The sequence below is a fragment of the Pecten maximus genome, chromosome 6 (assembly GCF_902652985.1).
Source record: "Pecten maximus chromosome 6, xPecMax1.1, whole genome shotgun sequence".
In the NCBI taxonomy this organism is placed as follows: Eukaryota; Metazoa; Mollusca; class Bivalvia; order Pectinida; family Pectinidae; genus Pecten; species Pecten maximus.
The window spans coordinates 31,666,932-31,677,596 of record NC_047020.1 but is presented as its reverse complement, the minus strand read 5'-3'; positions in this window follow the sequence as shown (position 1 = coordinate 31,677,596).

Sequence of the window (10,665 nt, the reverse complement as noted above, 5' to 3'; positions counted from 1 at the left end):
ATATGGCTGTCAGTTGACTATATCACATGTGCCTGTCAGTTGACAGTGTATCAGATATTGCTGTCAGTTGAAAGTGTGTATTAAATATGGCCGTCAGTTGACTATATAATGTATCGATGTCAGTTGACTATTTCTGATATGGCTGTAAGTTGACAGTGTGTATGAGATGTGGCTGTCAGTTGATAGTGTGTAGCAGATATGGCCGTCAGTTGACAGTGTGTATCGGATACTGTGTCAGTAAAGTGTGTATCAGATATGGCTGTCAGTTGACTATATCTGATGTGGCTGTCAGTTGCCTATATCAGATTTGGCTGTCAGTTGACAGTGTGTATCAGATACTATGTCAGTAAAGAGTGTATAAGATATGGCTCTCAGTACAGTGTGTATAAGGTATGGCTGTCAGTTGACTATATCACAAGTGGCTGTCAGTTAACAGTGTGTATAAGATATATATATATATATATGGATGTCAGTTGACTATCAGATGTGGCTGTCAGTTGACAATGTCTATCGGATATAGCTGTCATTTTACAATGTGAATCAGATATTGTGTAAGTAAAGTGTGTATAAGATATGAGTGACAGTTGGCGGTGTGTATTATATATGGCTGAACGTAAAGCGTATAAAAGGTATGGCTGTCAGTTTGCATTGTGTATCCGATGTGACAGTGACAGTGTGTATCAGATACTGAATCAGTAAATTGTCGATCAGATATGACTGTCAGTTGGCAGTGTGTATAAAATATGGCTGTCAGTAAAGTGTGTATCAGATATGGCTGTCAGTTGACTATATCACATGTGCCTGTCAGTTGACAGTGTATCAGATATTGCTGTCAGTTGAAAGTGTGTATTAAATATGGCTGTCAGTTGACTATATAATGTATCGATGTCAGTTGACTATTTCTGATATGGCTGTAAGTTGACAGTGTGTATGAGATGTGGCTGTCAGTTGATAGTGTGTAGCAGATATGGCCGTCAGTTGACAGTGTGTATCGGATACTGTGTCAGTAAAGTGTGTATAAGATATGGCTGTCAGTTGACTTTATCAGATGTGGCTTTCAGTTGACAGTGTATCAGATATTGCTGCCATTTGAAAGGTTGTATCAGATATGGCTGTCAGTTGACTATATAATGTATTGTTGTCAGTTGACTATTTCAGATATGGCTGTCAGTTGACAGTGTGTAGCAGATATGGCTGTCAGTTGATAGTGTGTAGTAGATATTGCTGTCAGTTGACAATGTTTATCAGATACTGTGTCAGTAAAGTGTGTATCAGATATGGCTGTCAGTTGACTATTTAAAGTATTGTTGTCAGTTGACTATTTCAGATATGGCTGTCAGTTGACAGTGTGTATCGGATATGGCTGTCAGTTGACAATGTTTATCAGATACTGTGTCAGTAAAGTGTGTATAAGATGTGGGTGTGTCAGTTGAGAATGTGTATCAGATATGGCTGTCAGTTGACTATATCAGATGTGGTTGTCAGTTGACAGTGTATCAGATATTGCTGTTAGGTGACAGTGTGTATCAGATATGGCTATCAGTAAAGTGTATATCAGGTATGGCTGTCAATAAAGTGTGTATAAGGTATGGCGGTCAGTTGACAATGTGTATCGGATACTGTGTCAGTAAAATGTAAAAGATGTAGGTGTCAGCTGACAATGTGAATCATATATGGCTGCCATTTGAAAGGTTGTATCAGATATGGCTGTCAGTTGACTATATAATGTATTGTTGTCAGTTGACTATTTCAGATATGGCTGTCAGTTGACAGTGTGTAGCAGATATGGCTGTCAGTTGATAGTGTGTAGTAGATATTGCTGTCAGTTGACAATGTTTATCAGATACTGTGTCAGTAAAGTGTGTATCAGATATGGCTGTCAGTTGACTATTTAAAGTATTGTTGTCAGTTGACTATTTCAGATATGGCTGTCAGTTGACAGTGTGTATCGGATATGGCTGTCAGTTGACAATGTTTATCAGATACTGTGTCAGTAAAGTGTGTATAAGATGTGGGTGTGTCAGTTGAGAATGTGTATCAGATATGGCTGTCAGTTGACTATATCAGATGTGGTTGTCAGTTGACAGTGTATCAGATATTGCTGTTAGGTGACAGTGTGTATCAGATATGGCTATCAGTAAAGTGTATATCAGGTATGGCTGTCAATAAAGTGTGTATAAGGTATGGCGGTCAGTTGACAATGTGTATCGGATACTGTGTCAGTAAAATGTAAAAGATGTATGTGTCAGCTGACAATGTGAATCATATATGGCTGTCAGTTGATAGTGTTTATCAGATATGGTTGTCAGTACAGTGTGTATAAGATATGGATGTCAGTTGCCTATATCAGTTGTGGCTGTCAGTTGACAGTATAAGATATGGCTGTCAGTTGACTATATCACATGTGGCTATCAGCTGACAGTATAAGATATAGATGTCAGTTGACTATATCAGATGTGGCTGTCAGTTGACAGTGTATCAGATATGGCTGTCAGTTGCCAGTGTGTATTTGATATGGCTGTGGGTTGACTGTGTATAAGCTGTGGGCCTCAGTTTACAGTGTGTATTAGATATGGTTGTCAGTACAATGTGAATAAGATATGGCTGTCGGTTGACAGTGTGTATATGATTAAGATATGGCTGTCGGTTGACAGTGTGTATATGATTAAGATATGGCTGAAAGTTGACAGTTTGTATCAGATATGGCTGTCAGTAAGCTGTGTATCAGATATGGCTGTCAGTTGACGGTTTGTATAAGTTATGGCCGTCAGTAAAGAGTGTATTAGATATTGCTGTCAGTTGAAAGTGTCTATTAGATATGGCTGTCAGTTGACTATATAATATATCAATGTCAGTTGAATATTTCATATATGGCTGTCGGTTGACAATGTTTATCAGATACGGCTGTCAGTTGAAAGTGTGTATCAGATATGGCTGTCAGTAAAGTGTGTATCAGATATGGCTGTTAATTGACAATGTGTATAATATATGGCTGTCAGTTGACATACTGATACTGTGTCAGTAAATTGTTTATAAGATGTGGGTGTCAGTTGACAGTGTGTATTAGATATGGCTGTCAGTACAGTGTGTATAAGATATGGCTGTCAGTTGACTTTACCACATGTGGCTCTCAGTTGACAGTGTGTATCAGATATGGCTGTCAGTTGACTATATAACATGTGGCTGTCAGTTGACAGTGCATCAGATATGGATTTCAGTTGACATTGTGTATTAGATATGGCTGTGACAATGTGTATAAGAAGTGGGTGTCAGTTGACAGTGCGTATCAGATATAGCTGAAAGTTGAAAATGTGCATAAATTATGTCTGTCAGTACAGTGTGTATGAGATATGGCTGTCAGTTGACAGTGTGAATAAAATATGGCCGTTGGTTGACAGTGTGTATAAGATATAGCCGTCAGTAAAGAGTGTATTAGATATTGCTGTCAGTCGACAATGTGTATAAGATATGGCTGTCAGTACAGTGTGTATCAGATAAGGCTGTCAGTTGTTTATATCAGATATGGCTGTCATTTGTCTATATCTGACATTGCTGTTAGTGGCACTATCAATCAGTGTTAACAAAAATGAAAAATAAATATGTTGAGTATATTTTTTTTTGTTTTATTTCTTTATGAACTTTTTTTTTGGGGGGGGGGGGGGGGGTTATAACAATGTTGTCAACATCAATAAATGCAATAAGTTCCCGCTTTTGGCAGCACTCGGGTGACTTGCTTTACTATTCCCCTACTGTTAAAGTCAAAGAGGAATATACTGTTTCCTAGTGACACTACTAGGAATAGCTGTCAACCCCATATGGCATTTATAGGTCCTAAATTACTCATCATTCCATCCCCTACATGACGTAAAATCCTATATGCATCCCCTACATGACGTACGGGTTTCGGCATTCACTTGCCCGTGTGTATGGGTTTCGGCATTCACTTGCCCGTGTGTATTTGTTTCGACATTCACTTGACCGTGTGTATTGGTTTCGGCATTCACTTGACCGTGTGTATGGGTTTCGGCATTCATTTGACCGTGTGTATGGGATTCGGCATTCACTTGACCGTGTGTATGTGTTTCGGCATTCTCTTGACCGTGTGTATGGGTTTCGGCATTCACTTGACCGTGTCTTTGAGTTTCGACATTCACTTGACTGTGTGTATTGGTTTCGGCATTCACTTGACCGTGTGTATGGGTTTCGGCATTCACTTACCCGTGTGTATGGGTTTCGGCATTCACTTGACCGTGTGTATGGGATTCGGCATTCACTTGACCGTGTGTATAGGTTTCGGCATTCACTTGACCGTGTGTATGGGTTTCGGCATTCACTTGACCGTGTGTATGTGTTTCGGCATTCACTTGCCCGTGTGTATGGGTTTCGGCATTCTCTTGCCCGTGTGTATGGGTTAAGGTATAAAGCCACCACGGGACGATATACATCTGATATAAAGCTACGACGGTACGTTCACATCTCGTATCAAGCCACCACGCGACATATATACCTTGTACATGTATCAAACAACCGCGTGACATATGCATCTTGTATAAAGCCACCACGGGATATATACATCTTATATTTAGCCACCATGGGACGTAAATATCTTTTATGAAGCCACCACGTGACGTGAATATCTTGTATAAAGCCACCACGGGACATATACATCTGATATGAAGCTACGACGGTACGTTCACATCTTGTATCAAGACAGCACGCGACATAATGATATATCTTGCACATGTATCAAACAACCGCGGGACAGATGCATCTTGTATTTAGCCACCAAGGGACGTATACATCTTTCTAAAGCCACCACATGACATATACATCTTGTATAAAGCCACCACGGGCTATATACATCTTATATAAAGCCATCACGGGACGTATACATCTTTTCTAAAGCCACCACGTGACATATACATCTCATATTAAGCATTCACGGGCCATATACATCTTGTGTAAAGCCACCACGGGCCATATACATCTTATATAAAGCCACCACGTGACATATACATCTTGTATAAAGCCACCACGGGCTATATATACATCTTGTATAAAGCCACCACGGGACGTATACATCTTTTATAAAGCCACCACGTGACGTTAATATCTTGAATAAAGCCACCAAGGGCCACATACATCTTGTATAAGGCCACCACGGGACATATACCTCCTGTATAAAGCCACCATGGGACATATACCTCTTGTATAAAACCACCACGGGCGACATACATCTTGTATAAGGTCACCACGGGACATTTACATCTTACATAAAGCCACCACGGGACATATCAATCTCATATTAAGCCACTACGGGACATTTTTATCTTGGAACAAGCCACCACGGGACATATACATCTTGTACATGTATCAAACAACCGCGGGACATATGCATCTTGTATGAAGCCACCAAGGGACGTCTACATCTTTTATAAAGCCACCACGTGACGTAAATATCTTGTATAAGGCCACCACGGGACATACAGATCGTGTTCAAAGCAACGATGGTACGTATACATCTCGTATTAAGCATTCACGGGCCATATACATCTGGTATAAAGCCACCAAGGGCCAAATACATCTTTTATAGGGCCATCACGGGATATAATATACCTCTTGTATAAAGCAACCACGGGACGTATACATCTCATATTAGGCATCCGCAGGCCATATACATCTTGTATAAAGCCACCATGGGACATATACCTCTTGTATAAAGCCACCACGGGCCACATACATCTTGTATAAGGCCACCACGGGATATATACATTTTGCATCAAGCCACCACGAGACATATGCGTCTGATCTAAAGCCACCACGTGACATATACATCTTGTATATAAACATCAAGGGCCACACCCATCTTGTATAAGGCCACCACGGGATATATGCATCATGCATAAAGCCACCACGGGACATATGCGTCTGATAAAAAGCCACCACGTGACATATACATGTTTTATAAAGCCACCACGAGACATATATACATCTTGCATAAAGCCACCACGGGACGTATATATCTTATATAAAGCCACCACGTGACGTAAATATGCTGTATAAAGCCACCACGGGAAATATCTCTTGTATAAAGCCAATACGGAACATATACATCTTATATAAAGCCACCACGTGACACATACATCTTATATAAAGCCAACTCGGGATTAATACATGTACATCTTGTATAAAGCCACCACGGGCTATATACGTCTTGTATAAAGCCACCACGGGACCTCTACATCTTTTATAAAGTCACCACTGGACATTTACATCCTGTATATAGCCACCATGGAAGATATACCTCTTGTATTAAGCCACCAAGGGCCACATCCATCTTATATAAAGCCACCAAGGGCCACATACATCTTGTGTAAGGCCACCACGGGACATATACATCGTGTTTAAAGCAACGACGGGACGTATACATCTCATATTAAGCACTCACAGGCCATATACATCTTGTATAAAGCCACCATGGAAGATATACCTCTTGTATTAAGACACCAAGGGCCACATACATCTTATATAAAGCCACCAAGGGCCACATACATCTTGTGTAATGCCACCACGGGACATATACCTTTTGTATAAAGCCACCTCGGGACGTATACACGTCATATTAAGCATTCACGGGCCATATACATTTTGTATCAAGCCACCATGGAACATATACCTCTTGTATTAAGCCACCAAGGGCCACATAAATGTTGTATCAGGCCACAACGGGATATATACTTCTTGTATAAAGCCACCACGGAACGAATACATCTCATATTAGGCATCCGCGGGCCATATACATCTTGTATAAAACCACCGTGGGACATATACCTCTTGTAAAAAGCCACCACGGGCAACATACATCTTGTATAAGGCCACCACGGGACATTTACATCTTGTATAAGGCCACCACGGGACATTTACATCTTGTATAAAGCCACCACGGGACATATCAATCTCATATTAAGCCACTACGGGACATTTATATCTTGGAACAAGCCACCACGGGACATATACATCTGATATAAAGCTACGACGGTACGTTCACATCTCGTATGAAGCCACCACGCGACATATATATCTTGTACATGTATCAAACAACCGCGGGACATATACATCTTGTATAAAGCCACCACGGGATGTATACATCTTGTATTTAGCCACCAAGGGACGTATACATCTTTTATAACGCCACCGCTTGACATATACATCTTATATAAAGCCATCACGGGACATATACCTCTTGTATAACGCCACCACGGGCTATATACATCTTGTATAAAGCCACCACGGGACGTTTACAGCTTTTATAAAGCCACCACGTGACGTACATATCTTGCATAAAGCCACCATGGGACATATACATCGTGTTTAAAACAACGACGGGACGTATACATCTCATATAAAGCATTCACGGGCCATATACATCTTGTATATAGCCACCATGGGACATATACCTCTTTTATTAAGTCACCACGGGCCTCATACATGTTATATAAAGCAACCAAAGGCCACATACATCTTTTATAAGGCCACCACGGGACATATGCGTCTGATATAAAGCCACCACGTGACATATGCATCTTATATAAAGCAACCAGGGGATAAATTATATACATCTTGTATAAAGCAACCACGGGACGTATACATCTCATATTAAGCAACCACGGGCCATATACATCTTGTATAAAGCGATCACGGGACGATATACATCTGATATAAAGCTACGACGGTACGTTCACATCTCGTATCAAGCCACCACGCGACATATATACCTTGTACATGTATCAAACAACCGCGTGACATATGCATCTTGTATAAAGCCACCACGGGATATATACATCTTGTATTTAGCCACCATGGGACGTAAATATCTTTTATGAAGCCACCACGTGACGTGAATATCTTGTATAAAGCCACCACGGGACATATACATCTGATATGAAGCTACGACGGTACGTTCACATCTTGTATCAAGACAGCACGCGACATAATGATATATCTTGCACATGTATCAAACAACCGCGGGACAGATGCATCTTGTATTTAGCCACCAAGGGACGTATACATCTTTCTAAAGCCACCACATGACATATACATCTTGTATAAAGCCACCACGGGCTATATACATCTTATATAAAGCCATCACGGGACGTATACATCTTTTCTAAAGCCACCACGTGACATATACATCTCATATTAAGCATTCACGGGCCATATACATCTTGTGTAAAGCCACCACGGGCCATATACATCTTATATAAAGCCACCACGTGACATATACATCTTGTATAAAGCCACCACGGGCTATATATACATCTTGTATAAAGCCACCACGGGACGTATACATCTTTTATAAAGCCACCACGTGACGTTAATATCTTGAATAAAGCCACCAAGGGCCACATACATCTTGTATAAGGCCACCACGGGACATATACCTCCTGTATAAAGCCACCATGGGACATATACCTCTTGTATAAAACCACCACGGGCGACATACATCTTGTATAAGGTCACCACGGGACATTTACATCTTACATAAAGCCACCACGGGACATATCAATATCATATTAAGCCACTACGGGACATTTTTATCTTGGAACAAGCCACCACGGGACATATACATCTTGTACATGTATCAAACAACCGCGGGACATATGCATCTTGTATGAAGCCACCAAGGGACGTCTACATCTTTTATAAAGCCACCACGTGACGTAAATATCTTGTATAAGGCCACCACGGGACATACAGATCGTGTTCAAAGCAACGATGGTACGTATACATCTCGTATTAAGCATTCACGGGCCATATACATCTGGTATAAAGCCACCAAGGGCCAAATACATCTTTTATAGGGCCATCACGGGATATAATATACCTCTTGTATAAAGCAACCACGGGACGTATACATCTCATATTAGGCATCCGCAGGCCATATACATCTTGTATAAAGCCACCATGGGACATATACCTCTTGTATAAAGCCACCACGGGCCACATACATCTTGTATAAGGCCACCACGGGATATATACATTTTGCATCAAGCCACCACGAGACATATGCGTCTGATCTAAAGCCACCACGTGACATATACATCTTGTATATAAACATCAAGGGCCACACCCATCTTGTATAAGGCCACCACGGGATATATGCATCATGCATAAAGCCACCACGGGACATATGCGTCTGATAAAAAGCCACCACATGACATATACATCTTGTATAAAGCCACCACGGGCTATATACATCTTATATAAAGCCATCACGGGACGTATACATCTTTTCTAAAGCCACCACGTGACATATACATCTCATATTAAGCATTCACGGGCCATATATATCTTGTGTAAAGCCACCACGGGCCATATACATCTTATATAAAGCCACCACGTGACATATACATCTTGTATAAAGCCACCATGGGACGTATACATCTTGTATAAAGCCACCACGTGACGTTAATATCTTGAATAAAGCCACCAAGGGCCACATACATCTTGTATAAGGCCACCACGGGACATATACCTCCTGTATAAAGCCACCATGGGACATATACCTCTTGTATAAAACCACCACGGGCGACATACATCTTGTATAAGGTCACCACGGGACATTTACATCTTACATAAAGCCACCACGGGACATATCAATCTCATATTAAGCCACTACGGGACATTTTTATCTTGGAACAAGCCACCACGGGACATATACATCTTGTACATGTATCAAACAACCGCGGGACATATGCATCTTGTATGAAGCCACCAAGGGACGTCTACATCTTTTATAAAGCCACCACGTGACGTAAATATCTTGTATAAGGCCACCACGGGACATACAGATCGTGTTCAAAGCAACGATGGTACGTATACATCTCGTATTAAGCATTCACGGGCCATATACATCTGGTATAAAGCCACCAAGGGCCAAATACATCTTTTATAGGGCCATCACGGGATATAATATACCTCTTGTATAAAGCAACCACGGGACGTATACATCTCATATTAGGCATCCGCAGGCCATATACATCTTGTATAAAGCCACCATGGGACATATACCTCTTGTATAAAGCCACCACGGGCCACATACATCTTGTATAAGGCCACCACGGGATATATACATTTTGCATCAAGCCACCACGAGACATATGCGTCTGATCTAAAGCCACCACGTGACATATACATCTTGTATATAAACATCAAGGGCCACACCCATCTTGTATAAGGCCACCACGGGATATATGCATCATGCATAAAGCCACCACGGGACATATGCGTCTGATAAAAAGCCACCACGTGACATATACATGTTTTATAAAGCCACCACGAGACATATATACATCTTGCATAAAGCCACCACGGGACGTATATATCTTATATAAAGCCACCACGTGACGTAAATATGCTGTATAAAGCCACCACGGGAAATATCTCTTGTATAAAGCCAATACGGAACATATACATCTTATATAAAGCCACCACGTGACACATACATCTTATATAAAGCCAACTCGGGATTAATACATGTACATCTTGTATAAAGCCACCACGGGCTATATACGTCTTGTATAAAGCCACCACGGGACCTCTACATCTTTTATAAAGTCACCACTGGACATTTACATCCTGTATATAGCCACCATGGAAGATATA